Source organism: Canis aureus, chromosome 9 (genome assembly GCF_053574225.1).
Source record: "Canis aureus isolate CA01 chromosome 9, VMU_Caureus_v.1.0, whole genome shotgun sequence".
NCBI lineage: Eukaryota > Metazoa > Chordata > Mammalia > Carnivora > Canidae > Canis > Canis aureus.
Window position 1 is genome coordinate 73971101 of NC_135619.1, and position 16839 is coordinate 73987939.

Below are 16839 nucleotides of genomic sequence, written 5' to 3' on the forward strand. Positions count from 1 at the left end.
TGGTTTAGCGCCTGCCTTCGGCCCAGGGTGTGATCCTGGAGACCTGGGATCGATCCCACATTGGACTCCCTGCATGGAGCCTGTGTCTCTGCCTCTCTCTGTCTCTCATGAATAAATAAATAAAATCTTTAAAAAAAAGATTCATTCTTGTGTTGTACATTCTGTAGGTTTTGACACATGTATTCACTATTGTAATTTCATACTGAATAGTTTCCCTGCCCTAAAAATTCTCTGTGGTCTGCCTATGCATCCCTCCTAACCCCATAACTTTTGGCAACTACTGATCTTTTTCCTGTCTCTGTAGTTCTGTCTTTTCCAGAACTGTCATATGGCTGGAATGATACAGTGTGTAGCCTTTTCAGATTGGCTTTTTTGACTTAGTGATAACACACATTTGAGGTTCCTCCATGTCCTTTTCATGACTTGATGGCTCATTTTCTTTGTGCTGAACAGCATTGGATTATCTGCATGGACCACAGTGTGTTTACCCATTCACCTACTGAAGGACATCTTGGTTGCTTCCAAGTTTTGGCAATTATGAATAACGTGTATTATTCATACAAACATGTATATTATTCATATGAACATGTATATGCGGGTTTTAGTGTGTGGACATGTTTTCAGCTCTTTAGGGTAAATACTAAGGAGCAAGATTGCTGGATTGTATGTTAATACGTTTGATTTTGTAAGAAATTGCAAGACTCTTCTGAAGTGGCTCTGCCACTTTACATTCATTCCCACCAGCAATGGATGAAAGTTGCTGTTGCACTGTGTCCTTGGTTAGTCAGTGTTTTGGATTTTGGCCACTCTAAAAGTGTGTAGTTTATTTTCTTTTGAGCTAAAAAATAATATATATGCACAAGATAAAATATTCTACATCTCCCAAGTTAACCAGTGTTATGTTAATATTCTGAGTATCTGTTAGTCCCTTACGCTTATTTTTTTGTTTAATGGTCATACAATATGGGTGTTTCATAGGTAGACATTTCTAAACAGTGCTGCCATGAACATCGTTGAAATGGGGTTGCTAGGTCAAATGGTATATACATTTTACATTTATACATTTTTCTATGTGTCATCTGAAGAGTTAGAGGAGTGTGCCAAAAATGTCCCCAGTACTGGGTATATTGATTTTTTATTCTTAAAATTTTTTTTCCTTTCTTTCTTTTAAAGATTCCATTTATTAAAAAAAAAAAGATTCCATTTATTTATTCATGAGAGACACTGAGAGAAAGAGGCAGAGGCATAGGTAGAGAGAGAAGCAGGGGGACTGATGTGGGACTTGATCCCGGGACTCTGGGATCACGCCCTGAGCCGAAGGCAGACGCTAAACTGCTGAGCCACCCAGGCGTCCTTTATTCTTAAAATTTTTAAATTATTTTTATAGTAAAATACAGTGTAAAATTTACCATCTTAACCATTTCTTTAATTCCAAGTAAATTTTATTGTGAAATTATAACAAGCAAATGAAATCTTTTGGTTTATATTTCCATCTTAATCTTTTTTATTATGTTTATGTTTTTTACTTATTTATTCATGAAAGACAGAGAGAGAGAGGCAGAGACACAGGCAGAGGGAGAAGCAGGCTCCCTGCAGGGAGCCCAATGTGGGACTCTATCCCGGGTCTCTAGGATCAGGCCCTGAGCCGAAGGTGGCGCTAAACTGCTGAGCCACCCGGGCTGCCCATCCATCTTAATCATTTTTAAGTGTAAAATGGTATTAAGCACATTCACATTATTGTGTACCACCTCTAGAACTCTTTTCATCTTGTAAAACTGAAACTCCGTACTCATTAAAACACCGGTCTACATTTTTTTCTACATTTACCCCCTCCCACCTCCTACCCCCCAGCACCTGGCAACCACCATTCTACTTTCCGACTCCATGAATTTGACCACTCTGGGTACTTGATATAAGTGGAATTATATACTGTTCTGTGACTGGCTTCTTTCACTCAGCATGATGTCCTTTAGTTTCATCCACATTGTAGCCTGTGTCACAGTTTCCTTCAGTTGGAAGGAAATACTTCCTGACTGGAAATACTTCCTGTATGGATGGATAGACCATGTTTTTATCTCCAGTCATCTGTTGATGGGCACTTGCATTGTTTCTGTGTTTTGGCTTCTGTGAATGCTGCTGCTGTGAACATGGGTGTGCAAATATCTCTTTGAGGACCTGCTTTCATTTCTTTTGGACATAGAAGTGAAATTGCTGGATGTGTAATTCTATTTTTTAATTTTTTGAGGCACCACCAGCCTGTTTTCTGCAGAGGCTGCTATCATTTTATGCTCCCACCAGCAGTGCATGGGCTCTAGTATCTCCACATCCTCATCATAATTGTTAACTGCTGTTTGTTTAGTTTTTTTTGTTTTTTAATAGTAGCTTTCTTAACGAGTATGAGGTGATGCCTCATTGTATGGGAATATTCATTGTTTTTTTAACTTTGCTGAACTGATAAAAAAAGGATTTCATTAATTATTACTAAGGTTGAGCATCTTTGTATTTTGATCTTTTAATTCTTCTATAGAGTTAAATCTTACCTTATTTTTAAATTCGTTTTTTAGAATTATATATATAGTTAAATTTATTAATCTTATTTGTAGTTTCTGGTATACTGTCATGCTGAAAGAAGCCCTCTTACCCACATGTTACAGACACTGATACCTATGTGTCTTCTGTCCTCCCCACCCTCTTACTTCTCTTTCCTCATTACGTCATTGTTCTGTCTGGAATTACTTCTTTTCTCCATCACTGATATTAAACTTGTATGTGTACTTTGGTCTACATCTGGGCTCTTGATTTTGTTTCATTGATTTATCCGTTTCCTGATTTGCACCATTTTTATTCTTTTTTTTTTTAATTTTATTTATTTATTCATGAGAGAGAGAGAGGCAGAGACATAGGCAGAGGGAGAAGCAGGCTCCATGCAGGAAGCCCAATGTGGGATTCGATCCCAGGACTATGGGATCGCACCCTGAACCAAAGGCAGACGCTCAACTGCTGAGCCACTCAGGTATCCCCGTACCATTTTTATTCTTTTCTGTGTTTCTAGCTCATGTATTTATTTTTCTAAGTGAAGTTTAGGCTCATGGTTTCACTTTCTCTCCAGAAGCATCTCAATTGGGTTTATACTGAACAGCTTTGTGTGCTTGGTGCTATTGCAGAAATGAGGGATTCAGGAAGCTCGTACTCTAAAGGAGAAAGAAAGGAAAATGAACCTGTTAACAGGTAATTTATATGTGTTTCATCTAGTTCGGCTCTTCTTTGGATGCAGAAAGTTGAGATCTAGAGAAGTTAAATCAAATGCTTAAGATCCCACAGCTAATTAGTAGCCAAGTTTGGGCTAGATCTCTGGTCTCCAGATGGCATTTATTACACACATCTGCCTTCATGTGCTGCTTCATTTAATAAACTATAATTACGATCTTAAAGCAATACTGATGTTACACGAGTTGCTTTGGGCTGTATCTATGTAAAACTTCATTGAGAGATCCAACCTTTGGGGTATGCCTAGAAAATGTGCCTTGTAGAGACACCTTTCATGTAAAAGAAATATAAATAATTCCAAGTAGCATAGGTGAGAACAATGTGATTTAAATAGTGTTATTAAAAAATAAATAAAAATAAAAATAAATAGTGTTATTAAATAATTCTGGAAAATTACTTGATGAAACAGTGGCTTGAGTTTAGGGGACAAAGGAGTGAATAAAGGTTGAAAAAATGGTAGGATCTGGAGGTTGGGCAGATGGTAAGAGAAACTGAAAAATGTTCACTAATTGGACATGAAGACAGTTGAGTCTTGTTATAGCATCAGGCATCTCCTGTGTACTGTTAGTGGTCGGATGCTCCCCTTGGGACCCGGCAGAAAGCACTGCATTTTCTTGGGTAGAGACAAGGGAAGGAAGCATTGGCAACAGTGGACGACCAGGTGGAAGGCTGAGGAATATAAGGGTCGGCTGGTGGGCACGGTGCGCGAGCCCTGCAGGTAGCGGGCAGATGCGTTTTGGACAGGCCTGCGGATGTGGGGCGAAAATGCAGTGCTTTGTTTTGGAGACCTGCCTGGTCATGACACACATTGTCCTTGGGGAGGTGAGAAGCAGTGAAAGTGTGCATCAGGGCTCTTGACAGCCATGTGGTTGAGTGAAGAGCTGAGGCTAGAGGCAGTAAGTGTTGATTCATTCCAGCTGAGAGAAGTTGCTGCCCTCACTAGCCATTGCTGTTAAAGAGAGGCTTGATTGAAATTTAGGAAGTCAGGTTGGCAATGTCAGGAGTGCTTGGGCTTGCTCAACGGAGTTGGAGATCCTGGAAGGGGGGGGTGTTAGGTGGGTGTCGAGTGGCCTTTCACAGGCCTTTCAGTAAGAGTACTACCACATCTGTATCTGGGTACACCTGCCCTGCTCCATCAGTTACTCACATTTATCAATACCTATGGGGCACCTATGATGTGACATCATCTCCCTAGTCCCCAGTAGAATGTCTAACCGCTCTCCTGCATGGATGCCCCCCCCTATTCCCATCTGTGAGCATCTTCCCCCACCCATTTCACGCTGCCCTTCCTTGGGGACTCCCTCCTTATCCCACTTGGTCTGTACCCTAGGTGCCTACCTCACTTGCCCCAACCTAATGGCTTTAGGACAGCCTTCTCTCAGTGGGGCTGCTGCTCCCTTGAGCATAGATCAGGGTACTCTTTACATTCCCTTGGTGTCCCTACCAATACACACAGACCCAGCCATGGTCTGGACTTTGTGTAGAGAAGCAGCTGAATGTTAGTAAAACAAAGTGGACATGTTACTAGCAAGAAATCTCAAAAAGCTTTTTTTACTGGATAGTTTTGTCTTCTTTGAAATATATATAGTCAGGTCAGATCATATTCCCTGTCTGGTTTGCTTTACTGTTTTAATGCAAAAAAAAAAAAAATGTTTACCAAGCAAGTATGGTCAAATGTAATATAAAGCTGTGGCCCGAGAGACCTCTTAGAAGGCAGTTTTAGGTGAGAGGATAGGTTAGGAAAGGGATAATCTGAGGATGGTTTTTGTTGTTTGACTCTCTTTAAGGTAGGGCTTTACCCCTAAACGGTGAATTGGAGCCAAGTGGGGGAGCCAGTGCACAGCCATCCATGACCACCGTAGGTCGTTTCATGAAGACGCAAATTTCCTAGACTCAGCTGCACTTGCATTGGGTGTAGAAATTTGCAAGGTAACTTTGGCTGTTGGGAATCAGTGAAACAGATGGTCCCGCTCATTTATGCATTATGTACTTTATAGGTTATATATAATCAGTACTTCTGCAGTTATTTAAGTGTTTGATTGCATTTTGTTTTTATTATATAAAAATGAAGAGAAACCAGTACAGTGGTTAGCACAAATCTCAGTGTGAAAATGGACATAGATGGAAATCATTAGCTATGGCAGAGACCATCAAGCTGATTTTTTTTAAGCTGGATAATATAAAGAAAAAAATTAAGACATGCAATGTACTAGACATACAGGATTGAAAGATGTGTCAAAAGGCAAAGTCAAATTAGAGATTTTTTTTTTTTTTAATTTTTATTTATTTGTGATAGTCACAGAGAGAGAGAGAGAATGAGGCAGAGACACAGGCAGAGGGAGAAGCAGGCTCCATGCACCGGGAGCCCGACGTGGGATTCGATCCCGGGTCTCCAGGATCGCGCCCTGGGCCAAAGGCAGGCGCCAAACCGCTGCGCCACCCAGGGATCCCCCAAATTAGAGATTTTAAAACAAGTTGTAGCTTTCTTGGAATGAGAACCTTCCTTAGACCTGCAACATACACAAACATTTCTGTGTTAGGGCATTTGACTTCAGTACACATTTTCAAGATGATATTGTGTGTGAAAGTTCCATAGCTATATAATAAGTTTTTTAACATTTACACAAATACATAATACATGTCAAGAATGCTTATATAAAACATTCGAGTGCCTTTCCAGTTCACTGTAAAATCAGAAGGTCTGACAGTTGGCCACAAGGCCCTGCCTAGTCTGACCCTGCTTTTGCCCTCCTGAATACATCCAAAACATGCTCCCTGGAACCTTTTCTGTTTCTTTGTCTGGAATCCTCTTTTCCTAAATGTCCTCATGGCTCTCTTTCTCGGTTCTTCTTGGTCATTGCTTACACGTCAACGTCAGTATGGCTTTCCTTGACCACACTGTGAAATAGAGATCACTACTACTTTGATTCAGTTCCTTCATTCTCTTTTTAGTCACCTGATGTAGTACTTTTTACTTGTCTCTCTCTCTATGAAAAAATGATGAGGAACGTGGTATGTTTGATCAGCTCTGCCAATCCTCTCAGCATGAGAAAATGATGGGGATGTGGACACTTCTCCGTATGGAGATTTGCAAATACAGACTTTTTGTCTCTTTTGTTCTATGTCTTGGGGGTCATCTGGAATCCCCCAACATTTTCTTCTTTGCCACTCGCCTAATGACCATTCATTTGCTCAGTAAATATTTGAGTGATATGTTTGTACCAGGCACTGGGGAAATACAAGAATGAACAGTCTGACGGGTCCCTCGCCAAGTGTAGCTTCCAGTCGAATGGAGACCTGTGTTGGTAAATTAATAAGGTCATTGACAGAAGGGAGAAATGGACTTAAAGTCCCTAACCTATTAATTCTTTGAAATGAAAACAGGGGTAAAGATAGAATAAGCCAATACTGGCCTTGGATTTCAGCTTTTTACAAATAAATGGCTTTCAGAGAGCTTGATAATTATGATTAAAATGAGGTTTTTCAGTGTGTGAAAATTATCATCATTTTTATTCTTTGTTTTAGAGTTAACTAAATGTTCACAACTTAATAGAAAAGGCAGAACTGGGCAGCCCGGATGGCTCAGCGGTTTAGTGCTGCCTTCAGCCCAGGGTCTGATCTTGGAGACCTGGGATCGAGGTCCGCGTCGGGCTCCCTGCATGGAGCCTGCTTCTCCCTTGCCTGTGTCTCTGCCCGCCCCCCCACCTCTCTCTTTCTCTGTCTCATGAATAAATAAAGTCTTAAAAAAAAAGAAAAGAAAAGGCAGAGTTGGGTTTACAGATTATAGCTGAAGCTCTCCACTACAAACCAAGGATTACCTCCCGTTTGTCATCCCAGTGTGTCCTGTCTTCATCTTTCCATACTTAAAGAACTTCATCTTGTTATAATTTGTCTTTTCTGTTCACAGTGGACATTTGCTTCCAGTTTTTTATTTCTACAACTATTACTACTGGGAACTCTCTATGACTTAGTTCTTGATATCCATCGGAATGTAGATATTCAGCTATGAGAGATCAGTGCCAAATTATTTTCCAAAGTGGTCAAACTGGTTCAGCCTGCTACCAATAAAATGCAAAATTTATTTGCTCCATGTCCTCACCAGTAATTGCTATTGTTGGACTTCTACATTTTAAACAATCCAGTGATTATAACACTTGTTTCTCATATCAAGGAATTTTACTGTTTAGGTGTGATAATGATATTGTGGTTCTACAAAGAAAATATGTCCACTTTTTTTGGTCCACATTAAAAAAAGGTGTGTGTGTGTGTAGGGATGAGATAACTGGGATTTACTTTAAAATTCTTCACAATGTAAAGCACATTTTGGGGTCTACTGGTCAGATTGGAATACAGACCCAGATTATGGTTTAAATGTTGAATTTACTGTTCTGTAGTTATAAAGAGAATATATCTACTCATAGAAGATACACGCTGAGTAAGAATACAGGGCATAATTATGATATTCTCAAATGGTTCAGAAAAGAAATTACATATATACACACAAGCTTGCTTTTTATTATTAAAAATAGCCTAGAACTCCTTCACTTCGTCACATGGGTATAGCCACTATTAAAATTTTGCTTTCATGTCTTCTCTGCATGCTTCTGCTCACTCTGATTTTAAGCACAAATGTACTGTAAATAATAATTTTTCAACTTTAATTTTCCTGTAATTAAACATTAAATTGAGTTTTAATCCTTGACTATCCCATCATATAGCCTATCCATGTCCACATTCTTGAACATTTCGATTCTTTCAGTTTTTCCCTACTATATAAATAACAAATGAGTAAGCAGGAATTTATAATGTCCTTTTCCAATAGAAAAGAAAACCATCCTTGATTCTGCAGATCAGGTTTCCCAGCTAAGTTCTTTTTCCCTGACACTTAGGACAATTGGAGTTAATTATTTGTGTAATTATTTCTCTCTCCAGCCAGACTGAATTCTGTGAAGGTGGGCTGTTTAATCATGGCTGTATATAAGCAGCACTGGGCACACAGTAGGCTTGAAAGATTTGTTGGAGAATGGTTAAAGTATATTAATTATAAAATGTCATCTTTATGCCACCTATTTTGAAAGGTCAGGCTTCTTTACTCAATGAAGATACCCTACCCTCACCCCCAGCACCCCTACAAAATTCAAGCACTGAAAGTGGGTAGCACTTAGGTAGGAATACCTGCTCCCTCCCAACAAACATGCTATTTTCTCCCACCCCCATTCTCATGATACCACTGTGCAGTTGAGCTTCCATTTTCAGAGCTGAGAAACCAGGGCCCACAGAGAAGTGACCTTGCGTCGAGTCTGCGTTGGGCAGAGACTTGTGTTCCCTGTGTTCCTAGAACCCAGCCTCTCTCCATGTTTCCCTTGGCTGTTTCACTTAGGGATCTCTTTTTTTCTGTATTCTTGTACACCATGGGCTGTAAACTAAGGGAAGGACCATTGTATATGTGGGGTGGCAGAGGCAGGGTTAAAGGACAAATGTCCCTATAATTCGAAGTTTGTAGACAAGCTGTGAGGAGCCACAAGGATTTGAAGCTTGTAAATCCTTCTGACCACCACCTCCCCTGCAGGATGGGAGCCTGAAGTCAGTAATTTAATCAATTAATTAATAATAAAGATTTTATTTATTTATTTGACAGAGTGCACAAGCAGGGGGTAATGGCAGGGAGAGGGAGAAGCAGACCCCCTGCTGAGCAGGGCAGGACCTGAGCCAAAGGCAGCTGCTTAACTGACTGAACCACCCAGGTGCCCCTAATTTATTTATTTTTAAAGATTGTATTTATTTGAGAGAGAGAGAGACAGTGCATGCACAAGTGGGGTGGGAGGGGTGGTCAAAGGGAAAGGGATGAGCAGACTTCCTGATGAGCATTGAGCCTGACATGAGGCTGGATCCCAGGACCCTGGACTCATGACTAAAGCCGAAATCAGACGCTTCATCAATTGAGCCACCCAGGGCCCCTGAAGTTGGTAATTTAAAAAAGAACCTCTATATAGTACTGGAAAGGAAATTTTCTTGCATGATTGAAATTCACAACTCACAAACTCACAAACTCACAAACCTCCTTTTATATACTAACATAAAGAGCATTTTTCTTCCTATTTCTGTGGTCCTGATACTGATCTTTTTAATACCAAACTTAAAAATTTTGTGCTTGTTGAGGAACTTTTTTTTATCACATTAAAATGGGGAATGTTATCAAACTCATGTTCTCTATATATTAATATTATGCTCTAATTGACGGATTCTCAGAATCACCTGGGGGCAAACCAGACATCTTGAGTGTAGTCAGTTCTCTCCTTGATCTAGGTGTGTTCATTTTCTGAAAGATCACCAAGCCTGGGCCCTTACGTGTGTGCCTTTCTCTGTGCCCGTCATGCTTTATGAAAACTGTATACCCATGAAGTACACACACTCATGCATGTAAATGAACATATGTGAACTCATGTACGTTCATGTGCACACACATAAACAAAGGAGGGTGGAGCCCGAGAGCCAGTATTTCACAGAAATTTACCAGCTGGCTCCCATCAGTTAGGATTGGGAACTTCTGGATGGCAGGATAGCTCTCCTGGGGTTCCAGGCTGGGTTTGTCTTGATGAGCTAATAATGTGGTTGTAAAGTGTACCCTACCTCACCTCTTGTTGGAACCCATACATGTTTGTGAAGGAATTCATTTTAGTAACACTTTACACTTGTATATATCTTGGCTCCTTTATTACTTTGTAAAGGGTTTGACGAGGATATCTTCCCTTATTCTTGTCAAATAGGTGAGGAAATGTGTTTAGCCCACAAGTTTCTGATAGAAACCAAGGACCCAGGGCTCTTCCCACTGCTGACTGGTGTGAGTTTGTGGATGAATCTCAGTGTGTCCCCTGCCCCCCTTTCCTGTCATGGACTGTGGCCATTTGTTAGCGAGTTGGAGACCTTGTTTGGGGCGTAGTTCTTCCTTTAGTCATACTGTAAAAGAACAACATGTATGAGAGCAAATGAAATTATTTTAAGTACAGAGTTGCCTGCTTAGGGACTTAGTTGTCAGGTAGGTTGACGTGGTGTGAGAAATGCAAGGGGATAGTTAGTCACTATGCTGACTTATTCTTTACCTTAGGCTTTGGGCATTTTTAAGGGAAAGGTGGTTACTGTTTTAATTACAACTAAATGTCATTCTAATGATGATCAGTTTCTAAAATATGGGAGATCGTACTTGTGCCTTTCTGGAAGGTGTACAGGTGTATGAGGAGTGGAATAAAGGTGGATTATGTCTCCATTCTAGAGAGAGCATGCACATGAGCCAGGGTAGGCATGGGGGGTGGGAGGGAAACTCTCAAGCAGCCTCCCTTTTGAGTGTGGAGCCTCAGCCTCGAGTTTATGGCCTGGGCTGAAATCAGGAGTTCGACCCTCGACTGACTGAGCCACACAGGTGCCCACCCCCAAATTTTTAAATTACTCATAAAATGTTAGCCCTGGAACCACTTTTAAGATCATACTGGTCAAGCCACTCATCTGCTGCTGAGGAAAGGAGGCATAGAGAGGCAAGGTGGGGGAGGACTTAGCTGGAGTCCTAGCAGTGGATACTGGATAGGAGGAGGGGTACAGAAGTGCAGATGACATAGGGACAGATGCCAGAGCTGAATTTAAATACATGTGGCTTGTGGAGGGTGTTCATATTTCTTATTTCCACTTGATCAGATTGTGAGACTGGGTTGGATTTTGTAATATATACTGGAGTGCCTGCAGGGGCACTTTTTCTATTAAGTAGGATTTTAACAAAACTACATTAAGAAACAGAATTTTCATGAAGTGCATTTTATTACTGACTAGGAAGGACTGGTTCATTATATTATATTCTGGCAGAGTCTCTGTGGCTTATCTTGTTTCTGGTGCATGCCTCCCCCCCCCTCCCGTCCCCCCCCCCCCCCCCCCCCCCGTCCCTCCCCCAGCTGTTCAGATGGATCATTGAAATGTTAACTGTAGTAATATCTGTGCCCACCAGGTGGCATAATTGCTTTACTTAAATGAGTTAAGCTCATTTCGATTCTCAGTGAGTTACAGTGATAATTCATTTCTTATTTTAATAATAAAAGGAGATGCCACGATATTTATCATATTCCTAAAGAAAATTTTGGCAGGATCAGTTTGAGTTATGAGAGAGAAATTGGTGCCATGTTTCCTTTATAGTACTAATGCTACTGCAAATGTTAGGAAAATAAAAATTTTTTAAAAACTGTATTGAGATTATAGCTTTGTCCTCAACCCACCCTATGGTGTCAGCCTTTTGCTCTGAATAGAATATGCAAGATCACAAGGTGTCCTGAGTCTCCGCAGTGTCTAGAGGAGGGAGGAGTGGGTGAGCTCAGGTTACCGTGGCAACTTTCATCTGCATTTTTCTCTTTTTTGCAGTTGAGTTTGAGACTCACTAATGGTACCGAGGACATTTAGTTCATCAGATGGAAACAAGAATATAGAAGCAGATGAAGCCTACTCCAAGGCAGCCATTTGCCTGTTACCCTCGCTTCCCATTACTGCCTTCATCAACCTCAGTTTTATTTTCTTGATTTTGTTCAAGCGCCATAGACTACATTTGTTAGCCTTGCTCAGTTCTCTGTACCATGGAGACTGTTCTTGTATGAGTGCCCTTCTCCCTCTGTGTCCTTTACTCAAGAGATAAGACAGCTTGTAGGGGTTTAATATCACAGGACCTGTGGTCACACACTCTGAGTGTATATAAGTCCTATTTCTGCTATTTACCAGCTGTGTCACTTTGAATAAATTACTTCTCTAGTCTTAGTTTCTTTATTTATAAGTGGGAGTGATAATAGAATTATTCGAGAGGATTAAAAGATAATCCTCGTAAAGAGCTTAGAACAGTGGCTGGCACATAGTAAATTCTCAAATATTAGCTATTGTTATTACTTAATCAATATAGCTGTTGAATCTTCAGGAAGCTTATCTTGATTTAACATCATTACCATCATTATTTACTCATTATTTTGGATTCCCATGCTAGTCTACATCTATACTGTTATTTTATGTATTTCTCTTCTCTGTTTCTTGTGTGTCATTTCAAACTACTTCAGGAAGTCAGTTTGTTTTTTTTTTCTTCTTTATTTTGGGCTGCTATTTAGTACGGTGTGTTCTGTACATAGTAAGGGTAGTTCAGTAAGTGTTTGGCTAGGCTTTAGGAATTTTGTAAATTTTCTTGATCAATTTCACACACCTTCTACCTTTTAAGTGATGTTACCCCAAAGCATAACTCATTTACCTGTGCTTTCTGTAATGCTAAGTTCTGTTCTTTTTTTTTTTTTTTTAAGATTTTATTTATTCATGAGAGACACACACAGAGAGAGGCAGAGACACAGGCAGAGGGAGAAGCAGGCTTCATGCAGGGAGCCTGATGTGGTACTCGATCCCAGGTCTCCAGGATCAGGCCCCCGGCCGAAGGTGGCACTAAACCCCTGAGCCACTTGGGCTGCTCATGTAATGCTAAGTTCTTGTCAAAAAAACCAGTGGTTTGTACAGTCTGTGTACTTCTTACAGAAGCAGAGTGAAATGTACTTCTGTCCATCATAATTTAAAATCAGGTAGTTGTCCTTGGTTGTTTCCATAGGATATTCAAGTTTTTAAAAATACTGTATTACACAATGATGGAATTTAAAAATTTTTTTTAAAAAAGATAAAAATTTATCTTTTTAAATAAAAGGGAGAGGGGAATTAGGGAGAGGGAGGGAGAGGGAGAGAGAGAAAGAAAACTTTTTTTTTTAAAGATTTATTTATTTATTCATGAGAGACACACAGAGAGAGAGGCAGAGACACAGGAGGAGGGAAAAGCAGGCTCCATGCCGGGAGCCCAATCCCAGGACTCCAGGATCACACCTCTGGGCCAAAAGCAGGTGCTAAACCGCTGAGCCACTCAGGGATCCCCGAGAGAGAGAAAACTTACACAGACTCCCTGCTGAGCACAGAGCCCCATGCAGGATCATGACCTGAGCCAAAGTCAAGAGTTGGACACTTAACCAACTGAACCACCCAGGTGCTCTGCAATTGTTTTTAAAGGAGAGTGTACTTAGTGACATCTTTCTGCTTCTGACCAACTGTTTAGTCCATTTTACTGTTCCTACCACCAGTTAATTTTTGTGTGAGAAAGCAAAGGAGATGAAAATAGAGTCACATCCCAAGAATGCTTTGGTTTTCCTTGTAATTTTTAAGCTAACTCTGGTTGGAGACCATGAGGACAGGCTTTACTGGCTGTTACCGATGGAGCAGAAAGGACTTACAAGCAAGATAGCATCTGCTCCCAAGAACTGTGGGCAGGGCAGGTTCCTGTGGCAGCCCACTGTGGGGACCCTGCCCCGCTCCTATGGCCTCTGCAGGTATCTGCTTGCAGATCACATGACCGAATAGTGGCTGTGCACACATCGCACATTGCTTACTCAGCTAAGGTAAATAATAGTGTCTGGAAATTTGTATGCTTGCAGAGTTGAGATGGTATAGTAGAAGTTTGAGGTTCATTTACCAAATATCTATTAAAAGAAACAACCCTGGGATCCCTGGGTGGCGCAGCGGTTTGGCGCCTGCCTTTGGCCCAGGGCGCGATCCTGGAGACCCGGGATCGAATCCCACATCGGGCTCCTGGTGCATGGAGCCTGCTTCTCCCTCTGCCTGTGTCTCTGCCTCTCTCTCTCTCTCTCTCTCTCTCTGACTATCATAAATAAATAAATTTAAAAAAAAAAAAAAAAAAAAAAAGAAACAACCCTTACAGCAGACCCTCTCTGAGATTGACCCTCAATTCACTGTAGATTTTCTCTTTTCCCCTTATATTGCCTTGGCTTGAACACATTTCATTACTTAGTTTTTTGTTTGTTTTAAGATTTTATTTATTTATTCATGAGAGAGAGAGAGGCAGAGACACAGGCAGAGGGAGATGCAGGCTCCATGCAGGGAGCCCGACGTGGGATTTGATCCCGGGTCTCCAGGATCACGCCCTGGGCTGAAGGCGGCGCTAAACCGCTGAGCCACCCGGGCTGCCCTCATTACTTAGTTTTTATCAACTGACCTGCAATCCATCCCTCAGGTTCTAGTGTGTCCTCATGTGTCTGTCTGCTCCAGTGTGAACCTCCATGGCTGCCACATCTCTCAGCGTTCTGGCCAGGTGTGCATAGCCACCTGTTCAGGCACCATCACTGAACATTGCATTGTTTTTTAGAATCTCAGAGTATTTTTTTCTTATTTGGTATAATCTACCCTATTGTGAAGTAATAAGCAAAGAACATACTTTGGAATAATTTCCTACCCCATTTAAAATTATTTTTAATTTTTTAAAAAGATTTTATTAATATTTTGAGAGAGCTAGCACAAGCAAGGGGGAGGGGCAGAGGCCAAGGGAGGAAGAGCAGCAGGGAGTCCATCCTAGGACTCAGTTCTAGGACCCCAGAATCGTGACCTGAGCTGAAGGCAGACACTTCACCAACTGAGCCACCCTATCCCAGCGCCCCTCCTTTCCCATTTTTTTTTTTTTAACTTTCATTTATTTATGATAGTCACAGAGAGAGAGAGAGAGGCAGAGACACAGGCAGAGGGAGAAGCAGGCTCCATGCACCGGGAGCCTGATGTGGGACTCGATCCCGGGTCTCTAGGATCGCGCCCCGGGCCAAAGGCAGGCGCCAAACCGCTGCGCCACCCAGGGATCCCTCCTTTCCCATTTTTTAAATCACCAGTTTCAACTTTTGTGACAAACCAGGGTCATTTAGTTTGTCGTTCACTGACTCCCGGGTAAGTTGGAACTTTACTACAGTGGACCCTTGAACAATTTGAGGTTCCAACACCTGTGTAGTAAAAAATTTACATATAACTTTTGACACCCCCAAAACTTTACTAATGACCTGCTGTTGACCAGAAACCCTGCCAATGACATAAACCGGCAATAAACACACGTTTGTACATTGTCTGTGGTACATATTGTGTTCTCACAATAAAGGAAGCTAGAGAAAAGACAGCGTCATTAAGAAAGTCCTAGGGAAGAGAAAATACACAGAACTGGATTGGAAAAGTGGACACACAAACCTGTGTTGTTCAATAAGCAGCTGTATACATTCTGAGTGAAGTAACTGTCAGTTTCTAAGTACTTTAAATATGAAAAAAAGGAAATAGAAAACCTAGTGCCTTAGTGAAGCTAATACTGAGTTGCACTGTATGTAGTTACAGTTGGAAGTAAATCGACCTTTTGTCAATCGGAAAGTATTGACAAAATCAGTATTAGAATGCCTGTTAATAAAAGAGTTTGAATTCTTTTTCAAAACTGACTTCTTGTTTCTAAGTTGGTTGTCATTTGTGCCATACCTGGGCGAGACAGTCGTGGTGTACTTGCAGAGCACACTGAGACTGAGGAGCTCACACTCCATGAGGCTGCTCTGGCAGCTGCCTGCATGAGAGCGGGCAGGTGACTCTATCCCTGTTGTTTCGACTCTTGAATTTGGTCTTTGCACCTGGAGGTTGAGGCTCTGGGAGGGGGGAGGGACAGGCCAGTGGGAACTCTTGTTTGTTTCAAACAGTTCTATGCTATTTGGGGTGTTTTTGTTTTTGGACCTTGTTTTATTTTTTGTAAATTACAAAAATTTACAGGGGTATAATGAAGTGTGATTGATTAGCAAGCCTTTTTTTCTTTTTTCTTTTCTTTTTTTTTTTTTAAGATTTTATTTATTCATGAGAGACACAGAGAGAGGCAGAGACAGAAGGAGAAGCAGACTCCTCCATGCAGGGAGCCCAACGTAGGACTCGATTCCAGGTCTCCAGGATCACGCCCTGGGCTGAAGGCGGCGCGAAACTGGAGCCACCCGGGCTGCCCACAAGCCTTTTTTTCACCCCTGGAAGAAAGACTAGAAAATGTAGAGAGGAAGTAACTTTATGAGTGTGGTGACTTCTCCTGGAGATTGAGTCTGTCAGTTTTCTGTGGCATTTACCTTAGTGCTTGAAAGCTGGCACTTGTCACCTTGTGTTAGAATTTGAAAGCAAATGCCAGGCACTGGTTCATATAATTCATCTCTTAGATTTTTTTAATATGAAGTGGCTTATTTATCAACTTTGGCTGACACTAAAACCCAAATTTAATATATTTTTTTATTTTTTTAATTATCTTTCAAAGTACCAAAATAATATGTATCATAGAAAATTTAAGTAGGGAATCCCTGGGTGGCTCAGCAGTTTAGCGCCTGCCTTTGGCCCAGGGTGTGATCCTGGAGTCCCGGGATCGAGTCCCACGTCGGGCTTCCGGCACGGAGCCTGCTTCTCCCTCTGTCTCTGCCTCTTCTCTCTCTCTATCATGAATGAATAAATAAATAAAATCTTTAAAAAAAAAAAAAGAAAAGAAAATTTAAGTAGAACTAAGTTAAAAAAAAAAAAAAATCCGTCTTCCAGCTAGAGACAAGTACTGCTGATACTTGAGTATATTTTGAACCATTCCTCTTGGGATTTATGTATGTAAGTAAGATCCATAATGGGATCATATTATATGATTGTTTTTTATTGTCTTTATTTTTATTCTTGTGCCTGGGAGGCCTGAAATTATAGAGTTCTAGTGCT

The 16839-nt window shown here is 41.0% G+C and overlaps 1 protein-coding gene and 1 long non-coding RNA gene across 4 annotated transcripts in view; both read left to right on the forward strand.

The window, feature by feature from the left end:
• RCOR1 (REST corepressor 1) overlaps positions 1-16839 on the forward strand; it is a 130043-nt gene that overhangs the window by 86098 nt on the left and 27106 nt on the right. The gene's annotated exons all lie outside the window — the stretch shown is intronic.
• LOC144321188 (uncharacterized) lies at positions 3107-12051 on the forward strand. Its single transcript, XR_013386946.1, has 2 exons — positions 3107-3228; positions 11665-12051. It is a non-coding gene; the product is annotated as an uncharacterized LOC144321188 (long non-coding RNA).